Here is a 22955-nt window from a genome sequence, read left to right as displayed (position 1 = left end):
ATAATTTTTCAAAACTTGCTAGTAGGAGTCTCCGATTCTTTAACGCGATAACGTCAACAACTCTTGTCAGAAACATGATTCCATTTTTTTTAATCGTCTGTGAACTATACAAATCCCGATAAATAAATAAATAAATAAACGTCATGAATTCAAATAGAAATTATGACGGCATATAAGTTACAAGTTACACAAACTATACTTTTTGACCACACAAAATGTGGCCAACTACCATACGAAATAAGCCTTGAACCACGCCAAGGGTCACAGGTTTCACAAAAGAGGTATTGAAAACAGATGCTCGCTTCCCGAGCAAATTCTCTTGAATTCAAACACCATACAACCATCTCAAACCATAGAATGGGCTCAAAATCCATAAATACACTTAAATATGGGTTTTGAATGGGATCTTACGGACCATGGCGATGGTCTTTTCATGGGTTGAACCCATTTCAAACACTATCAAAACACATTGGCTATGATTTGCCTACTTTGATCGGACATAATATTGATGAATCTATAGCCAGTAGATCATTTTTGGACATGTGATAACGACATGTGATTGTTGAACCACTTTTTAAATTTGCTAACGGTGGCTACGCCTGTACCATAAATTGTTCTTTATCATTTGACGTGCCGTAACGGTAACGGATTGTTTGGATACATTTTTAGACATTTTAGCGTTATTCTCTCTTTCTCCAAAGAGTGCACATAGCGATACGCGTCAGACTCACACGCCTCGTGTGCAACCGCTCTCGCAGTCTCTCGCCTGTGGCGCACCAGCGCATGAGAGACCGTCATTCCCGTCGGCCCTCAAGAAGTCAGTCTAGTCGAAAACCGTGGAACGTACAGATCTATTATTGAAAGTACACCGTCGGGAAGTTTTTTCTCTGGAGTAATTCAATGAGTATTTGTGTGTGCAATACACAGTGTACCTTCTAGTGTCTAGTATATTTGGCTAAACAACTGATCGCTGCAGCGTGTCTGGTCTCTATAGCAACTATCTTTTTGTTTCATTACCACTCGGACATCACTGATTAACACCATTGGTGGAAACTGTAAGTAACTGCGACAAACCTGTTATTTTTAGTAGTGTCAAGGTACTGCATTTTAACGCCATACACGTGAAAAAAGTTACAAACAGAACTGACAAAGCGTCAAACCCTGCTTTGGAAAATCCACCTACTCATGGCTTGCTTTCTGTATCGAACGAAAAAAAACTTGTCAAAAAGGTGACAAATATTCTGTTCGATTTAATGTCTTCAAGGAAACACTCCTCTAAAATCGATAGACATGTCTGAGCACTCGGCCGCCGGCTTAGTTAATAATGCCCTACGGAAGGCGAAGACGTGGGATGCTGTGATAGGAAAATTGTTTTCCTCATTTTCTCATCTCCAAAACCACACGGAAAAATTATCCAGCGCACGATTGTACTGCTGATAGGTTATCGATTTTTCCCCCAAACTGCTCCCCAGTCTAATGGTTGATACAACTCGCAAGAAAGGGGAGCAGCTAAAATCCTACAGTTTCGCTCCCATCGCCGTCGAAACGACACCGGTTTTGGAGTTTATTCTTAATGCGTGAGTGTTTTCCATGTACGGAATGTGTGTGTTTTTTTTTAATTCGTTGCCATGCGAAGTTTCTCGAGCTACTAGATCAACTAGGAGGACCATGAATAGCAATATGCCGAGCCGAGTCTCTTCGACCGGAAGGACCTTCAACTTTCCCGATTTGGATGAAGCTCAGTTAACTGGTCTGCTGCGCTTTGGCCGACTGTGTGTGGGATGTTTCCGTTGAGTGCTACGTTTACTAAGCGAAATGGCTCTTAAAGTTGCTAAAAGTTTACCGCTAATTGTTGCTAGCACTATTTTCATTTGATTGTTGGATTTTTATTTGTGGTCTCTCGTATTACTGTAAAAAACAATTAATCAAAAGTACATGTCACCCTTGTCTAGAGCTTTCACGGCATGATGACAACCGCGGGATGCTTTCTCCCTCGACACATTGATGGTGGTATAATTATGTGAGAGTGTAATTGCTAATAACAGTGCACTATAATCCGTGGTGATGCAGTACAAACATTATCTGCAATTATTCAAACTGGTCACGATTATTTAATTTGAAAAATGTTTAGCGGATGTGCATGAGATGTGTTAAGATAATGCAATAAACGTAACATCTTAAACATATAAGTACAAAAAATCTGCTTATTTATTTCTACGAAATTTCTACGGATTGATTAAATGCATAAAGAAGAAATGGAAAAGGCACAATTTTTCTTTGAAGTTACAGTAGGATTGTTTTACTGATTCTGTAACTATCCTGTTCTCTAAGAATCGATTAAGAGATCGAGTTCTGAATTGGGCTGAGTACAAAGGTTCTGCTCTATTCCCAAAGCAAAGTATGATATAACATTTCGTTGTTTTATTTGACCTTCCGGTTCGACAGACTTCGCAGCCGATTCGTAGTGTACAGGACAATTGCAAGGCTAGTGCTACGATCTTACTGAACACAAGCAATCCTTCCTGGCTGTTGTCCGAACATACGGAAGAATGGTTTATGAGATGTGTCTTATCCTCTAAATCGCTAGGTTCAAATTGGTGTCCAAGTTGAATCTTTTTACAACATCTGTTGATACTCAAACGCCAAGCAGTGCGGTTTAATCTGTTTATTCGCTCGCGTGACTGTCGATCATTGTATTGTATACAAAACGTATTATCTGTGAACAATAGAATACGGGAGACTACCACACTTAAACACAGCCGGATTAGAACATACCCGTGCTATATTTCGAAGATCCTGCTGTATTAATATTAAATGGCGTAAATAATCAGAAAATTTAACCACTTGAAGATAAAACTAACGTTTTTGCATCAAAAAAAAAAACTAACGATATAGCACAAAATGCCTTTTTTCGATAAAACTACCGCGTTTAAGTACCACGAAAACGCGTTGAAGATGAGGTAGTCACATACGACAATAGAATAACTACATTTGACCTAACACATACCTTTAATTCTGAAATTAATCATGTCTTGGCAAATGTCGACCACGGCTCTATAATTCTGAATTATAGAACAAATTGTAGAACAAATGGATAAGCAAGAATGTTTCAACATTTTGGGAAGCAACTAAAGAGGATAACAAAAAATTGGCGCAATATAAAAAAAGCAAATAACAAAGGAATAAAAAATACCATGAGATGACTTGACTCTAGAATTTAATTTGGAATCGAAGTTGAGGTTCAACCTCCAGCCAAAAGTACATAAGAATGCGTTTAAAACGCTTAAAATAAAAGAAATACTGATCGCAGCATGTCTAAAACAATTCTTCCATGTTTGGCATAGCACATGCGAAAGAATTATCTGCAGCATATTTGGTCGTTTCAATTTTAAGCAAAGCAAGCTGTTGAAATTAATTTTCACCTAGCGTTCTTTCAGAATGACATTTTTTGCATTGCCTGTTTACTTTTACCTTTCCTATATAATTTTTATTTCGATCAGTTAACATATAAAACAAGATTATAACATGAAACGTCCTCACTCAAGTACATGTATTCTTTCGGCTGCTTATTACAGTCATAAACCATGATTGTGTAGAGAATTCGACGTTGATTAGAAATGGAATACACTTGTCATGCTGACCGCTGTTCGACCAATGCAAAATTAGCGAAAATCTGCAAACTGATTTCATCACGAGAAAGATACAATTCTTAAAGCATTCACTACACATTTGATACATAAACTGGCATTTCTGACTTCAATACCCAGAATTGCCATGCAGATCATTAACTAATTTATAAAAGTATAGATTTATTTTCACCCCAAAACTTCTTGTCTGAAGGCGTGCATGGCTGCTACGATCCGTTAATAATGTAACCCAAAGAATGTCAGGTGGTGGAGCTTTAATCGCAGTTTCATCAATATACAATTTTGAATTTATTGTTTCCCCATACAAAATACTAGCGCATGTATGTGTTAAATCATATATCGCTAATGAAACCCAAAATGCATTGAGGCATTTTTCTCCGACTCCAGCCCTCTAATCAACGTATGAAAAAATAGATAGAATTTCTTCTACGGAGTTTGAAGTTCCTTTTTACGGTGATTTCAAACGGGGCAACTTAAATTTCACTCCTGACTACGAAAATGGAATCATTCTACTTCCAGTTGCTAGGGAAAACGAAACATTACAATATACCTATGCTTGAGAAAATTGTATTGCTAGGAGTCAATTAAAAAAACAATATAGTAATAATTATTACTTGGATCTCTTATTAACCAATAACTATGATAATGTCTGTGTCATTCCTTATGGAAAAATGAAATCATTCACATGATCAGGGCTGTCTTACGACTACTCGGGGTCCTTGGGCACTACGGAGCTAAAGAACCCCTATAATTAAACAGGTATAAACTTCTGCAGTGTAGGATGAACAAAAAATTATCCCGTGCCATCCCGTGGGAACCATAATATAAGGAACATAAAAAATTATTAACATTTCTGACCGATCGAACAAACAGTCTAATGGACTTACCAATCACGCTATGTCGGCGTAATCTGACCTTCATAGTTGTAAGACGTTGTTTGAGGATGAAGAGTACCTCCGTCAAGAAAAAGGAATCGTGGAGTAAGGTGGATTTTATCCATTAAATGCTATCCAGACTAGTAAAAATGTTTTCGTGCATACTCCATAAAAACTTTAAACGATTCGCATGGTTGTTAATAATTAAGTCTGATTTTCTTAACATTGATGCCATTTTATATCAGTAACTATCAAACTTGGTTAACCTTTTGCAATTTTAAGAAGACTAAGGACCATTCATGAGTATTTTGGAGTACTCTTATGTTGACTCTAAACCTAAAAGAATGTCGCTTTTCTAGAAATTCACACTATGCTACCCAAAAAAGGTCGACGATTCATTTGACGACCCCACTACAACTGTCCTGACGTTGCACTATGATAATCTATCTAATTTAACTTGTAAATATAAATTTTATTTACGATCTAAACACGGTAATGCCATGAAACGAATGTATTTCATAACATAAACCATGAGACTTACACTCTTAATTTTGTTCTACTGAATCTCAGCTTTTACCGAGTTTTACACAATCGAACACACAGCAAACAAATCTTTTACCGAGATCTCAGTAGAAGTGACGTTTGTTTCACTGAAGCTCGGAAAATATATCGCTGAAAATTTGTGTTCGTCATTTGACCGTGAACTGAAGTTTTGAATTTACCAAGGCATAGCTGAATTTGAAGTAAGTGATCTGCAGCACAAGAATTTTCTGCTTGTGATAACTGGCAAAAATATTATGATCAATCGAATTAAAAATTGTACACGCAGTATTGGTCAACAAATGCCGTTCATTTGCCTTGACTTTATCGATAAGTTTTAGGATAAAAGAAGAGTCGACGCTTTTACGCTAAAACATTTTTGGAGAATTGGCCTAACATGTTTTTGATAGGGCGGTTAGTAGTACGAAAATAACGTTATTGATGTTGTACCCGTCCAAAACAGCATACTGAAAAATGCGAAATCTGGCCGAGAAATTATCGAGTCTTCGTGAGACCTCAAGAAGTCCAGTAGTCATTTTTGGAGACTTCCATATAGATTTGTCCGATCACGGTCGCACACGTTATGAAGAACTGAAAATTTGCCACAACTGCGGATCGCTTGCCAAGCAAAGATTTTGTAGCGAATTTCGACATCAGCTTCTTCCATTTTATGTACACCGTCATTGTGCAAGTATTGCCACCGTGTTCTGGTTACCGCTTCTGCTTGGTGCCTTTCGAACTTTGGTTACGTGTTGTACAAAACATTTCATTGATTTTACTCAAAATAAATTGAAGCTTGACTCGAAATAGTCAATAACTTTCCTGATGATGCAGCGCCTCGTTTCCTACCGCTACCGTTACTCCGCTTGATTAGCTTATGCTCCCAAAACGTCCTGATAACATGAAATAAGCTGCAATGTGCGTTTCAGGTTTTTGGTTGTGCTTATTTTATACCATTTAAAATGTGCCTCAGATCGCATAGCAATACGTGCGAATGATTATTACATAAAACTCAATCGGCCGCGGAGAAAGAAACTAATACATAAAGTCATTAATAATAATTCTAAAGTTTATGCACGATAAATTATGCTTGTATTACGGATCCTTAACATAGGTATATCGACAAATGTCTAGAGACACGCGGTTTCCATAACAACGTTTGTTACACTAACATTCCTTCTCTTCCCCGATGATTGTAAGGACGTGACCGGTGCCGTTATTGTCATTTCAAAGTATAGAACTCTCGAATCGTGTACATCCCAAGCCCCATTTGTTGATTCTCTGTGCAATTTCGTTTGTTCTGATTAATCACGGAGTAGCAACTACGAATTATACGGTCATCATGTTCAGTTGCACTCCATTCAGTGAAATTTGGTACTAAAAATTTATATCGAAAAGATGGCTCATATTATATACTAAAATACTTTCACACATACTATTTAGCTAAACCCAACCATGTTTTTGTAAAAAAATAAAGTTTGTGGAAATCAATCACTAATTCCTAACCATTCATAGCGTATGTTAGGGAATCAGTAGTCGATTCTTATGAATTTCCCAAGCAACACTGATCATCACTTCATTAAAAGTTTAATAGCTTCTCTTAAATTGGCTGAACTTGAGTTTCAGTCTTCATCAAAGTTGTAGACTATAAAATTATTTTTTTATTCATAGTGATAATCTGATCCACACAATAGCTCTGAAAAAGCAAGCTAGTAGGCTTTCTCTATTTAAATTGTCAAAAAATTCTATACAAATTTGACGCACGTTGATTCCGTATCTAAGCATGTTTGATTTGGTTAAAATTTGGAGAAAAACTCCTAGTGAGACTAGCAATCGACTTTCATTTTTTCATGTTATTTTAGTGAATAGCATGGTCTGAGGATGCGGGATCCGTGTTTCAGAGTCACGAAGGGAGGCATAGAACCGCGTACTTCCCGCCCGAGCATCGTTGGCAAATTATGTAGCTATGCCACAAGCATTCACTAGATAACCTTAACGTATTCATGTTTAACAAAGTGCTCCATGTTGTTCTTGTTGATGAGATTATCTAAGTGGAATCGATTTTCGAATTGGATAAGATTTTCATTCCGTATATGAAGGAACTGAATAAGTCGAAATTTGCAATTGTCAATACACATTGTTTCTACCAACAAACGCTCAATTTCATTCGTACGGTGACTCCCGGAGGGAGACGCCGATCTTTCCAGTCCGTGTGCGCGTTAGCCGTTAGTCGACCAGCAGAGCGGTTACAGCGGTGTTTCGTCTTTTGTGAGCTACCTGGATACCATTATTCAACATAGGTACAACTATTATATTACTTTTACATTTGTTGGTTTTCCTTTTAACGTACACTAGGCCCGTGCAAAAACGACTTCCCCTGACAGTAGTTCACCTCAAGGTGGGATGGATGTCGAAACAAAATCGGCTCCCCGGTTCAAGGTATATCCATGCTCGTCCACCAGGCCTTACGTGATCTTCTTCCTGATCAAAGACAAAAAGTGTCAATTTATCGAACATTTCTCGAGTTCCGACAGAACGGTATTCGGTCGTGACAGAAATATCGAAAATATGCCCTGATAAGCTTCGGGTGGTGGTAAATAGCTTAAACCAGGCAAATAGTATTGCTGGCTACGGGTCTTTTACGTACGAGTACAGAGTATATATATCAGCAAATCGGGTTAAACTTTGTGGAGTCGTCTCCGATTCGAGTTTGAAATTGCATGGATCTACTGACGCATGGAGCTGGCTGTTTTAAAAACCCCATGCTTCAGCCAATCGCAGTCGCAGCTGACGGAAAGTCAACTCAAATTCTTATCGGGCGATCTTCGTCTGCTCTACCCAACTACCTCCTCTTTGATAAGGTTCGTCTACCTATTCGCCTTTTTGCGGCGCGGATTATGTACTGTACTAATTTCAAACAACTGGGACACACAGCTTCCGATTGTAGCAATAAGGTTCGCTCTGGGAAAAGCAGCGGGAAACCCACATGATCTCCCGACATGTGCCGCGTACAAACAGCACGAGGAAGTTTCAAGTGTTTCCTTTAGGGACGTTCTAAGCGATCTTTTGCAGAAATACTAAAAATAGCTATCGGACCCTACGAACATCTGTGCTAAATTGCTACTGACAAAGGCGACTGTGATGAACCTCAGGAGGGAACGTCTCTTGCTGGGCCTAGAAGCAATAAAAAAGAAGGAATATTTCCTCTCATAAGCTTCGTTGCAAAGACCAAAAGGTGTCTCTTCAAGGTCCTCCAAAAATAACTACTCGAGGACGCACTGGTGCAAAACTGCGGCAAGTAGCTTCCCGTCTATGAAACCTGAAACCAGACTTCCTGGGACATCAAAAACACCAAGTGTTCCCATGTCTCAGTCGGAGGAAGAAACCAGCACTGGATTAATTAAATTTTCTGACATTGTGGACCGTGTTTTTACAGCTTTAAATACTTCTGACCTTCTTAAAAGCATCCTAATAAGCTTTCTCCCCGCAGTAAAAACAGTTTTGATGCAGTTGACTGCAAAATGGCCCTTGCTTTCAGCGATTGTATCCTTCGATGGCTAATTCATCGAACAAGGTCACGGATCTGATCATAATTCAACAGCGGAATTGAAGAAGCATTATCCCGGAAATCGATTTCTTTAAAATTTTAATAAACTACTTGAAATCTTTGAACCCCACTGCAGCGAACATCTGCCTATGGTAATCACTATATCTAACGGTTCAGAGCCACTGAATACAATCAATGTTTCGTATGACCTCACACGAAGTATTAATTGAAAAAGCTACGCGCCACGATATCCGGAAAAATCGAATCCACAAAAGAGCTTCCTCCGGAGACAGATTACCGGTTACAAACTAAACGCGTACACGAGTGCTCAGATGACGGGTTACCAGCTGGTTATCGATGCTAGAAAAGCGAATGAAAAGTTTGATGGAAACCAAGAAACGTAGTTACTGGTGCCGGTTCGTTGACGGATTAACAAGAGAAACATCGATGGCACCGAACTCCTCGAGGTACGGCTCGTTGTATGCGAATCCAAAATAATACTAATGCGTGGAATATTCAACCCACGGGATACTCGAATTCGCCAAGAAGGTATGTCCGAATACCGCCCCGACACAAGGTCTACCGCGTCGCTACCTCCCACGATACCGCAAACGAAAGCACCTTCTTTGATGGTGGAGTTTTCACAGGTCTTCGGCAACAAGCTAAATAATTTGAGGTTGCCTAAAACGGACCAGCGCCCAAATCAGACCATTTTTCAGATCTTGTTTTTTTTATATATCTACTATGTTTAGACTTATTTTGGGTTCCGTTACCTGCTTTCTACTATATTACATCTTGCATATATCAAGTAAAACTTAATTTAAACAACTTTCGTTGAGTAGATAGAAAATATGGTAACTCATGCTGATTTTTTTTCATAAAACGTTTATTTGACACGGCATTTGCAAAAGCTTTTTTACGCCGGGGTTTTTTTACATAACATGTTACAAAGGTTCTTAAGACTATCACGTTATAAAAAAATCACTTTCTAATGCTAACACTGAGGATAATCATCATTTTGAATATCTTTAATTATACTCTATTTTCTTGAATTTCATTGTAAACCTATTGATAGTTTTTCTGTAATCTTTGTTTATTTTTTTTTCTTTATTTATATCGTTTTATCTAACTTAACTAACTGCGAAGAAATCTAAATTGTTTGTGGGTAGCAAGGGAAAAAACTAGAAACATTGTGGGGATAATTATATTTGAATATTTATTGTTTTCAGGAAATGATAAATATGGCCCATGTATGTAAGATCTCGTAAAGCGAGGATATCACGAACAGGTACATAGGGTGGTTTTCTTCTGGCTCGTAACTCGTAAGGAGTCTATTAATTGGGATCTGGCTTCACGATATTCAGTGCAAGACCAAACAACATGTTCAATGTCTTCGTAACCCTCTTCGCAAGCACATTGATTATCTTCTGCGATCCCAGTACGGCGGAGATACGCATTCAACGTATAATGGTTGGACATGAGCCTAGACATCACACGAATGAAGTTTCGACTTACATCCAACCCTTTGATTGATACTTTAGGGATAATTGAGTGCAACCACCGTCTCAGATCTCCATTTTTCCATGATGTTTGCCAATTAGTAAGCGTCCTCTGACGAGAAGCGCTATAAAATTCATTGAAGGCAATAGGTCTTCCATAGATGTCACCGTCCAGTGCCCTTATTTTGGCTAAATGAGCGGGAATCCACACTAAGGTTTATTATTTGTCAATTTAGTCAAGTATTCTCGTATCTTCTTCAAAAAGAACGGAGCGTGATTATTAAGCTTTAATGAGCGTAGTGCCTTAATTGTGCTGAGGCTATCTGTGAGCAGTGATGGCATTTCACCCTAGTGATGCACTGGCGCGTAAGTGTGATGCCTACACAGAGGATACAATGATCACACACCACAGAAAAAAGCAGAACGCTCTTTCTTTCGGAGCTGTATAGACCGATTTCAAGTGTGCGCTGGTGTTGAGGTAGTTGGGTGCGAGATAACCGTGCTCTCTTGCTCTTTAAATTCTCTGTGGCGCGCTCAGATAAAGTCACCACCGCGCGCGCCCCAGTGTCGCTGTGGTGTATTCACTGGCGTGGTTTCACTGGCGTGCATTCACTGGCGTGTGATCTTTGGTTTGTTTTCGTCTTACAAGCGGCATTGCGAATGAGATTAATTTGATTTGCACAGGTTGTTGCCTTATGTTGTGTGGATGGTGGTGGTTTATTTCAAGCTTATATTATTTTCTACTGAAGATTTCATACAAGTTGCTTGGTAAATCGAACGAGTTTATAAAATATTGTTACACTACCTGCAAAACTAAAAGTACTCGGTCCTCGGAGCAAATTGGGAAAACTTTTTACGTATCATCGTTTAGAGAGTTTTATAATGACCAGAGGCACCTGATATGCAAACTCGTGTTATAAGTATTAATAGTTTTATTATAACTTTATCCTACAAGTTTAAAACGAAATCGTAGGTTTCGTCGACAGGCTTGACATATTCAGTAAAATTAGGTTTACGATAATTAATTTACATACAACATCACAATTGAGCGTACACCCGTTATTCATTTGTTTATTTCTCGAGTACTTTTTCAAATGGACGTAAGTAACATTGAGAGCCTCTCTTTGTTTACTTTCTCTTTCGTTTATTACGACGTCATTACAACACTTTGTACTAATTTTCCAGTACATATCGAAAGCCGACGGTTTTTACTACAATATTATGCAAAGAATAGAGTAGTAAATGTTGAAATGGCCGAGTAATGAACAGAAGAGAAAGACCTCAAAGAGAATCTCTCATTGTTACTTACGTCCATTTGAAAAAGTACTCGAGATTTGTCTATTATTTTGCGTGGAAATCGTTTAAACAGCAGGCGAAAGCGAATGTTTCAAGAGCATGGGAGCTAGGACCGGGATTCTGCGCGTCAATTAGCGAAATGAATTGGCTCAGTTTCGGGGTCAAGAAAAAAGGCCACTAGTGTTCACGCTTATTTTAAATGAACAATGAATCTTGTGTTCCATAAAAGGATGTTATAAATGGGTCAGCAGCAACAATGTTTATTATACGTATTCTAGATTTTTGCGTCAGTTAGTATTTTAGACCTAATTATAATGCACGGATTCATTGCACGTAATATCAACAGCAAAACAAAATATTAGGTATCTGGTAGTATCTGTCGAAATCTCTGTCAATCTCTATGAAATTTTCAAGTAACAAGTAAGGTGTATCCTCAAGTTTAAACAAGCGATTTTTGTGTGATAAATTATTTCTCATTATAACTTTCTTGAATGAGGTGTTTTATCAAAAAGGTAGTGTTGGGAAAATATCAAAATATCAATGTTCACAACAGAATCTTTTCATCACCGATTTTCTAATAAAAAGTTCACTGATGTAAAATATCGCTACGGAAAAAATCGTCAGTGAACTTCAAGAGTGCCGATGTTTGGGAACATTATTCGGTTAAAGCAAATATCGGAAGAAGAAAATCATCGCTTGCGAACTTTTATATCAACGAAAATATAGAAAAAAGTTCGCCTTATGAAAACATCTTGCACGATCTTCGAACAGGGGATTTCCGAGGGATTTTCAAAGATTCCAAAAACCTGTAGATTAACATGATATAAAAAACTACGTTCTATAATATTATGGCGATAGCTCAATAGGATAAAGCGTCAGGCTACTTTAGTGTCAACGAAGCTTTCTTCAGAAGCCATCGTATAAAAAAAATTCATCAATCGACAGAATTAAAATGGGAAAGAATTAAAATGGTGCTTGAATGGTATGTTGTCAAAATATATATATGGAAAAAAGCAAATTCTGGTATGGTGGCCGGTTCTTAACAACCCGTTGTTTATATGACCGAGTATGAAAGTTATATATAGTTGAGCTAATGAATCTATAGTTGCATGTCCCATAGGAGCCGTAATTAGCAATGGCTATATTAATGGTAGTGGTAATGGTACAAGAAGTTTCACATACATAAATTGGTTAATAAACAATCTTAACATTTTTTTATCATTTTTGGGATTAAATGCTTTCGTTTAATATATTGACATCGCCCATAGAACTTTTCATCGATTTTTTAGCAGAATTTTCACTCAAATATTCTAGTTCTTTGCACACATACCAAAGATACGTTGAACGATTTCCCATATTTGCAATTAAAATTCAAGGGCAGTTCATAAGCCACGTAGAACAACTTTCAACATTTTGCTTTTATTGCACTATATTATTAGTCTAACATTCTCTGATACATAAACTTAATATTATAAGTTTTACAAATTATAAAATCACGGTAAACAGATAAACGTTATTTGGAACAATTTAGTATGTACTGCAAAGACGGTGGATTTGCCATTTTGAACTTATTTGCTATACTCGTACCCGAACATGTTAGGTTTCAATTTTAATTCTCTCTCTTATTATTCCATCGCATGGAAATTCGAGAGAAAACCAGCTAATTTATTTAAATGATGGCACAGAAGAAAAATGCCGTCAAAAGATTCCAGAACTAATTATTGAGGGGTTACACCACTATAGAGCACGAAAAATAGGCATATTTCGGGAATTTATCTTGACGCAATAATGAGATGAATCGAGATCTTGTTTAACTTTCCGGCAGTGCACGCTGCTCTGAAAATCTAGCGAACCCGTCTTAAAGCATCCGCGGCTGCTCGTTCAGTGGGCCATAAGCGCGACTTCCAGAGGGTTAATGAGATATATAACATTACGTTATTACAACAAAATGATTTATTCGAGTAATTTCGTCACAAGATGGCGGTTGTGCAGCACTTTCCCGTCGGGGAGTTTTTTTTTGGAAGGGGTCCACGGCCGGAGCTCTATGTCCCGTAATTTTTGATCCAGAGTCAAAAACCAAAGCTTTTTAAACTTCTTAGAACGACAACAAGCAGCATATGTAAGATTTTTTCTATGTCTTGATTTTTCGCGAAATGGCACATTTTTTAGTCGAAAAACGCTAAAAATGTGTTAAAAATCGACACAAAATTTGCATATTAAAAAATTATGCAATGAAAAAATTAAATCCCACGTACATCGCTGGAGAAAGTAATCTTGAACATGCTGTAAAAATTTTAGGCTGATCAAAAATCATTTGTTCGAGTTACATTTTCGGCCAGATCAAAAAAAAAAATATTTCGAGAAAAACACGGTTAACGTTTTCAGTATACTCGAGGTATACATAAGAGGCGTTGCGAAAAAAATTGAATATTTATTTATTGTTTTCTCGGTTCATTTTTTGGAATATCATTTTCAGCATCCTAAAGCACCAGTAAACAAAATTCAACCAATAAATAAAAATTAAATGTTTTAAAAATCTACAGTGCTGTAACCCCTTGAAAGCACTGTACCGGTCAAATAGAAGCGCTTCTAAATTGGCACGTCATTATTTTTAATAACGCGCTACAGAGAAAAAAGTAACAATGTGAATTCTCGTGAACGTTATCTTGTTTTATGTGGACTTTATCTCGGAAAAGTTGGACATCGGATAAGCCTCTTCTCGCGTGAGTGAGAGAGAATTACAATGCCTGCGTATGATAATAATCGAAAACGTGTGTAATACCAGCACATTACTTGTAATGGATCACTTTACTTTTTGGGGTCGCCAAATTCGCAATCAAAATAAGTTAACTTACCATTGAGTTATTCAGTCGAACAAATAATAGGCCGTTCCTAATGTGGATGTACAAATCCCGTCTTACATCTGTTACACGATTAATCTGATACTACAGATCATTATAAAACTTTGTTTATACCAGCCGATACATTGATACGTAAAACGTTTTCCTTGTTTGCCCCTAGGCTCGAATACTTCAGGTTTCCTACGGTAGTGTAACAACACTCTATAAACTCGCAAGCTTTACCAAGCAACTATGAAATCTTCAGTAAAAAATCATATAAGCTTGAAATAAGCCACCGCCATCCACACAACACAACGCAACAACCTGTGCAAATTAAATCAATCTCATTCGCAATGCCGCTTGTAAGACGAAAACAAACCAAAGATCTCACGCCAGTGAATACACGCCAGTGAAACCACGCCAGTGAATACACCACAGCGACACTGGGGCGCGCGCTGTGGCAAATTTATCTGAGCGCGCCACAGAGAATTTCAAGAGCTCTTCTCCACACTCTAGCTCGTTCCAGTGTTGGGTGTATGAAAATTTACCTCTGCCATCAACGTGCGCTTACACATATCAAATACGGTGGTGTATATGAACGAAAGAGAAGCGCTCTCGTTTTGCTTGCCAGAGTGTGGGGAGTAATTTCAATTTCTCTTAACTGCACAGAGGATAGGGACATCACTGTCTGTGAGAATGAAATAATGGCTCGGAAGTAAAGTATCAATGATTTCCAGACTATAGTGAACTGCTGCTAGTTCGGCTGTGTAAACAGAGGCAGGTTCTGCAAGCTTGAAAGATATCGATATGTTGAAAATACCGAAGCCAGTGGCCTCATTGATTCGTGACCCATCAGTATGGAACATTTTATGGTTGTCAATGTGTTGGTATTTAATTATGAATATTTCAGGGATCTCCAGAGAGCGCAGGTGATCCGGGATTCCACGAATTTCCTCTTGCATGGACGTGTCGAAAAATAAAGTGGAATCGGGAGTATCTAGTATATTAACACATGTCATAACAAAGCTAGAAGGTGTTATTTCATGTGACATGTGATTGAAGTACACTGTCATGAATCTGGTTTGGGTTTGAAGCTCGACAAGTCTTTCCAAATTTTTAATTACCAGTGGATTTATAACCTCACATCGTATAATTAAACGAGAGGAGAGATCTTTTAAGAGAAGAACTCCCGCTAGTACTTCAAGACTCATCGTATGTGTCGATTACTTGAAACCTAAGGCGATTCGTAAGCACCCATATTCCATTACTGAAAGTATCGTTTGTTTGATACAATCTTATCACGTCACTTGGATGAGCACCCCACCAAGATCCGGTTATTGTTCGGAGAAAATTTATCCTTTGTTGGCACTTCTTTATCAGATACCTAATGTGGCCTCCCCATGTACCTTTAGAATCGAGCCAAACTCCGAGATATTTAAAGGTCATGACTTGGGCTATCGTTCTACCAACCAACTGAAGCTGAAGCTGAGCTGGATCACGCTTTCTTGAAAAAAAAAACAACCAACTCTGTTTTCTCCGTAGAGGAATCGATGCCTAGCTTCAAAGCCTAACTTGATAAATTATCCAAACTATCTCGCAATGGTTGTTGTAAATTTATGGCTTTTGGTCCTGTAACAGAAACCACGCCATCATCTGCAAGTTGCCTTAGAGTGCATGGGCTGACAATACAATTATCAATGTCATTCACGTAAAAATTGTAGAGAAGGGGGCTTAAACAAGAACCTTGTGGGAGGTCCATGTAACTTATTCTGAATTTTGCCAAATCGCCATATGAAAAATGCATGTGCTTTTCTGACAATAAGTTGTATAAATAATTATTTAATATTGGTGATGTAGTTTCTCTGAGAGAACATCGATTAAAACAGAGTCGAATGCTCCTTTTATGTCTAAGAACACAGACGCCATTTGTTCCTTTTTCCCTTTCCCCTCCGAAAACCAAACTGGGTATCTGAGAGCAAGCCGTTCGCCTCGATCCAATTGTCGAGACGCCGAAGGATAATTTTTTCCAACATTTTCCTGATGCAGGATAGCATTGCAATCGGTCGATACGAATTATGATCGGAGGCTGGTTTCACGCGGGACAATGTTCTGCTCAAGAACCTTATTGAATAAATTCAACAAGCGTCTTTTTGCTAGGCAGATTCTTCACCAAGTTGAATTTAATTCTGTCAGGACCCGGAGCATTATTGTTGCATGAGAGGAGTGCAATTGAAAATTCCATCATTGTCAAAGGCGAATCTATGGAATCGTTACTTGTGGGAGCATCGAGAATGATTTTTGTATTTTTTTTAATAGCCCGCCTCTTACCCCCACACCAAAAAGCTCACAAACGGAGCCCCCTGGTAGTGGACACATCAGTTCTCAGCGTACAAAAAAAAGGTCAGCACAACAAAACAAAGTTACGAATCGCGGAAACGCTGAGAACAAAAAAAAACAATACGAGACCGACAAAACACAAACTTTGACAAGAAGCTACGGCGAGTACCCAGCGGAAAAGAATCCTTTTAAGGGTCCCATCGTAGCTTTGCAGGAAGCTTATAATAATTTAAATTTATTTATTACTTATTGCTAGAAAAAATGCATTTATCAATTGTTTTTTATTAAAAAAAATGTTAACCAATTATAACTAAAGGAATCAGCTCGATTGGTGGTCAACGAAGTTTATATTAAAAATTCTCCTATTTTATTTTTTAAAATTAGTTTCAATTTTGCTTGGAAACGAGTGCGACATGTTATTTGCTTTAAATCAGTAGGAAGCTGGTTGAATAACTTAGGTCCGATGAAAGAAATGCGTCTTTGACCAAGGTTCGTGGATACTCTGGAGTATAATAAATGATTGGCTTGTCTAGTGCTGTGAACTCGAATGCCTGTTGTAAATTCTAGATTATTATGAGCATTATGGATGTATATTATTGTTTGGTAGTTAGTCAACCCTAGCAAAGGTAAAATGTTATGGGCATTATTATTGTATAATAAAATAGTAGGGTACATAATTGGTTTGTTATAAATAATTTTAAGACATCTGTTTTGAAGCGTTTGTAGCTTTTTCAGATTCGAAATACTGGCACGGCCCCACACAGATACAAGGTAGTTCAGCAATGAGTGTGCGCATAATAAAATTTTAGAAGTACATACTGGGGAACAAAAGAGCATACTTTACGCATAGCCCCACATAACGATGCAATTTTTCTCTCTATAGATGTTATATGCTCAATCCAGGAGAGTGTGGGGTCTAAGTGAAGTCCTAAATATTTGAAGCAGTTAGTTTCCTGAATTACAGACTGTCCCATTCTTGGGTCTGGATGCACGCCTATAGCTCTTCTAAATGAACGAAACAGCATATATTTAGTTTTTGATAGGTGCAAGGAAAGAAGGTTTTCGTTGAAATACGTCGTTAGTGTTTTTAAATCCGATTCAATGTCGCGTACAATATCCAGGCAGTTGTTGTTCGGGTAGAACAACGCTGTGTCATCAGCGAAAAGACGAGGAGTCCCTTTTAACCCAAGTCTACCTAGGTCATTGATATACAATAAAAATAACAGTGGCCCAATATTACTGCCTTGGGGCACTCCTATTTCTATTGGTCTATAAGAGCTACACGAGTCTCCAATAGATACGAATTGGTTCCTATACGACAGATAGCTACGAATAATACGATTTGCTAATCCCCTGATACCATAGCATTCTAACTTCTTAAGCAGGATTGAGTGATCCAGAGTATCGAATGCTTTTTTAGGTCCAGAAAAACGGCACCAACAATTCTTTTGCTATCAATTTGACTAATGATGGAGTCAATTAGTCCGGTCATTGCAATTAAAGTGCTGCAGCCCTGTCTGAACCCATACTGGTAGTTGTAAATTATGTTGTGTTTGTTCAAAAACTCGAGTAGTCGAGTGATGAGCAATTTCTCAAGAATTTTATTGAAAACGCACAATGTTGAAATTGGTCTATAGTTGCAAGGTTGGTTTGGAGCACCAGATTTGAAAATTGGAATTACTCGGGCTATTTTTAAACAGTCTGGGTACCTTCCGGTTTGAATTATTAAATTAAAAGCTTTAGTTAAGATGTTTGCAAAAGTGGTACAGTTACTCTTAAGCACACTAGCGGGGATCTTATGAGGACCACAACTGTTATTTTTTCAAGGTCTTTAATCAAAAGGATCACTTTGTTTATGGTTGCAGGACGCAAGAAGATTGTTTCTTGGACGTGTTGTATATTTGTAATAGGATTTGAGTTGGGACTCGTGGGAATATTGTCAGCCAAATTTTTGCCAATACTAGAGAAATATTCGTTGAAAATATTACATACTTCTTTAGTCTCAGTGACTCTGATATCATTGCAAATTAGGCTGATGGGAACATCCGACTTTGAACGACCAAAAATGGTATTAATATTTTTCCAAAGTTTTGAATGAGTTGTGTTGAATAGAAGGTTTTCAAAGAACGCCTTTTTGTACCGCTTTTTCATTACATTAACTTTTTTAGTTATGTGTTTCAGAAGAGCTTTGAGGTTTTCATCATTGGGGGATTTTCTGCGCAGGAGCAGAATCTGGACAAACTTTCTTGGCAAAATTAAATATCCAGCGATTCGAAAAAATCTTCGCTATCATTAGTCACGTTTCGATTCCTCATTCTTCTGGCTGTGTTCCAAAGAGTACTCATGACTGATGAAGCGTTAGACATGTATTTGCCTTTAATATTCGTTTGGACAGCTACAGCCTCAATGTCAGCAATTCTGGGGATGTTAATTCTATAGAAAGAATAGCACTTTTTAATTCCTAGAAGCACTCGTCCATACGGGGTGTCTCGGTCTAGGCGAATAATGTTGAAATCATTTAAGTTGAAATTAGTGTTTGAGGTAAGCCATGTTTCGCATAAAGCAAAAGCAGCAATTATGCAGCAAAATCTTTATGGAATCAGTTTTAGGTATGATGCTTCCGCAATTCCACTGTAAAACAGTGATGGAGCCTTTCATCTTAGGAGTTGAATTATTCATCGAAAGATATAATCGCTGCAAGGATGGGCCATTGAGCAATTAGCTGCTCTAAAAATGTTCTAATTGTTGAGAGGAACGTTTAGAGTATATCTTTAGTGGTTTAGAAATATTGAATGCTTTAAAAATCCAATCAACAATTTCAATTATCCTACCCCCCGATTGAGGCTCAGATTAAGTCATAATTTTGTTATTATCAGTAATAATGTTCTATTTGAATTGTACATTCCCAAAGTCGGGTGGAATTGACTTCGGCTTTGATTTTTTGGCTTTGGGCGCAGTTTATCTATTGGAGGAGAAATTTTAAGGCCCTTCCTTTGGCAGTTTGGGAAAATAAGATTGATTTCTTTTCCTGAAACCTCCAGGTAAAATAAAACATGTGCCTTCGCAAGCTCCATCAGAGTCAGACTGTTCCGAAAATAGAGCTGTATAAGTATTTTCTAGGAAGATGGGTTTAGAAGCAGAGGTGGGAAAAAACCGGTTTAGTACCGGTGCGGTAAACCAAATTTCCACGCGATTTTTTGTTTCCTTTACATCGTGTGCGGTCTTACCGCTAGTTGTGTTTCAACGAGACACGAAAACCAAACCGAGTTTCGTTTACACAGCACCGTGGTTTGGTTTTGATTTTCGTTTACCGGTGCACGAGTATGGAACGAAACACGAGAATAGCGAAACCAAACTTCGGATGTGTTGCGGTTATGTATTCGGGTTGATGTTTATCGGCTGTGCTAGTGCTACCAGCTTTTTTATTAGAAATTTAGTGCAAATTTATTTTAGATATAATATCAGGTAAAAGTGGGTTAAAATATTCTTTTAGATCCGAAATGGTATATTTATCAAAACTTAAGGCAAAAGCGGGTCAAATATCATTTAGCGCCAAAATTGTTCGACAAAATTTTCAGAGCAAGAATGGTATAGAATATTAACCCATTTTTGCGGTACGAAAATAATACAAAGGTTCATAACAGGCGTTCAGAATATTTCTTATTCGGACTTGTGAACAGAAATCGTAAGATTTTGGATCCGTATTGGTCAGCAGACACCAAAAATTGACCGTTACCGCCATTTTGAAATCCAAGATGGCGACTTCCGGTTACCACAAAATAGTGAGAACCACCATCTATATGGGTGTCATTTGAAAGGATATGATCAGCAGACACCGAAAACTTACGTTGCCGCCATTTTGAAATCCAAGATGGCGACTTCCGGTTACCACAAAATAGTGAGAACCACCATCAATATGGATGTCATTTAAAAGGATATGGTCAGCAAACACCGAAAATTGATCGTTAGCGCCATCTTGAAATCCAAGATGGCGACTTCCGGTTATCACAAAATAGTGAGAACCACCATCATTATGGGTGTCATTTGAAAGGATATGGTCAGCAGATACCCAAAATTGACCATTAGCACCATTTTGAAATCCAAGATGGCGACTTCCGGTTACCACAAAATAGTGAGAACCACCATCAATATGGATGTCATTTTTTTTTTAAATATGGTCAGCAGACACCGAAAATTAACCATTAGCGCCATTTTGAAATCCAAGATGGCGATTTCCGGTTACCACAAAACAGTGAGAACCACCGCCAACATAGATATTTGAAAGGATATGGTCAGCAGACACCAATAATAGACATTTAACGCCATTTTGAAATCCAAGATGGCGAATTCTAGTTACCACACAACCATCAATATGTGTGTCATTTGAAAGGATATGGTGAGCAGACACCGAAAATTGACCATTACCGCCCTTTTGAAATCCAAGATGGCGACTTCCGGTTACCACAAATAGTGAGAACCACCATCAATATGGATGTCATTTGAAAAAGGTGGTCATTTGAAAAGGGTTTTATATCTTAAATTTATTTGAATTACTATATGATACCGCGAGAATTGTTGCTTTTTCTCTACTTTCAATAACATTTAGATACGATGCATTATATTTTTGTTACTGATTTATTGAAGCTTTCAAAAAATGTTTAAGGATATCTACAGAAGTTACAGCCACGTCTTCTGTCAAAATGTTTTTGCCTATACCTATATACCTGCTTTTCTGTTTTATTGGCACACACGATCCATATATCGAATGTTTTTATCACTAAGACATCTGACAACATGCTTCTGTAGGTACTTTCAAAGAACGGGCAGATCCCACTGGGTTTGCGCCTACTGAACGGCAGGGGGTTAGTTGGATATTTTGGTGGGTGAGAAGATTGAGTTATGTTAGAGCAGTTGCAGTTTTGATTTGTTCTCAAAAAGTTGCGAAGCTAATACGAAGCAATCCTTGGTTGTCAAACAAAAAATAAGGCCATTTGGCCAAAAGAAAGTACTGATTGCTATTAATTTTTATAGCATGTTTACAAGCATTAATATTTTGTATCTACACTTGATTTGATTTGATTGATTTGATTGATTTGATTGATTCGATTGATTTGATTGATTTGATTGATTTGATTGATTTGATTGATTTGATTGATTTGATTGATTTGATTGATTTGATTGATTTGATTGATTTGATTGATTTGATTGATTTGATTGATTTGATTGATTTGATTGATTTGATTGATTTGATTGATTTGATTGATTTGATTGATTTGATTGATTTGATTGATTAGATTGATTTGATTGATTTGATTGATTTGATTGATTTGATTGATTTGATTGATTTGGTTGATTTGATTGATTTGATTGATTTGATTGATTTGATTGATTTGATTGATTTGATTGATTGTTTTCAATTTGATTGATTTCATAGTTTTCATTGATTACATTGATTGCATTAATTTCATTGATTTGATTGATTACATTGATTGCATTGATCGCATTGATTTCATTGATTTTATTGATGTTATTGTTTTTATTGATTTCTTTGACGTCATTAATTTCAATTTCAACATTTTTACATTAACATCAACGACTTTCCCGAATCAAACATATCTACATTTCTCGGTTTCATACGATTATTCGCCAAGAAAGATAGCCATTTTGAATTTCGTGTCCTTCATCTTGGTTTTTAATATGGTAAAGAACATCAATTGTGAAACGTTAACAATCGCCCAGAGCCTAACATTTCGATATTGTCTCATCGACTCTCAACAACTAACCTTATTCAATTCAGTTGTTCAGTTGTTTATTCGGCAGCACTGCACACGAATTTACTGCCTCTTCTTTCTACCGTAGTACCGCGTACAGAAAAAACCAGGTTCGGTTTTCTAAAACCGAACCGATACCGCTGTTTAGAATACATTAACACGAGTTGAAACGAATATTTTTACGATTTTGTTTTCGGGATCGCGACTTGAGACTTGAATAAGTTGATCACGGGAACGAAAAGTAATTTCGGAATTGGTGCCTTTCGGTGTGATGAACGATGCCGATAAGGCGTTGGAGAAAATATCTAAAAGCGTTGCTGAAAGCGTGGTTGGTGTGACGGGCAGCCAAGAAGAGGCTGGAGGCAGTGGATTGAGCCAGGAAAGTTACCCAACAGGTGTAGATAAAGATACCGATTCCGATAGTGACAGTTTTGGTTCCCCAGTCGATACACGTGAACATTTCGAAGATCTTTTGCTGAAAGACCCGCGCTATAAAAACAAAATGCCGGACGAACAAAAGCCGGTGGTGAAGAGTGAAGCTGCGATGAAGGCGCTGATTCGTGAAGTGACGGATATGGCGCAGCGTCGTTTCGATGTCCGCGA

General features: G+C 37.7%; 1 protein-coding gene across 1 annotated transcript in view; it reads left to right on the top strand.

Annotated features, from left to right (window-relative positions):
* The first annotated feature begins 815 nt into the window (after positions 1–815).
* LOC131687156 (alpha-tubulin N-acetyltransferase-like) overlaps positions 816–22955 on the top strand; it is an 85751-nt gene continuing 63611 nt past the window's right edge. Inside the window, exon 1 of the mRNA XM_058971208.1 lies at positions 816–1055. The gene's annotated coding sequence lies outside the window, so the exon portion shown is untranslated. The remainder of the gene's footprint in view (positions 1056–22955) is intronic.

This window comes from Topomyia yanbarensis, chromosome 3 (assembly GCF_030247195.1).
Source record: "Topomyia yanbarensis strain Yona2022 chromosome 3, ASM3024719v1, whole genome shotgun sequence".
Taxonomy (NCBI): Eukaryota; Metazoa; Arthropoda; class Insecta; order Diptera; family Culicidae; genus Topomyia; species Topomyia yanbarensis.
This window is presented reverse-complemented; position numbering and strand designations above follow the sequence as displayed.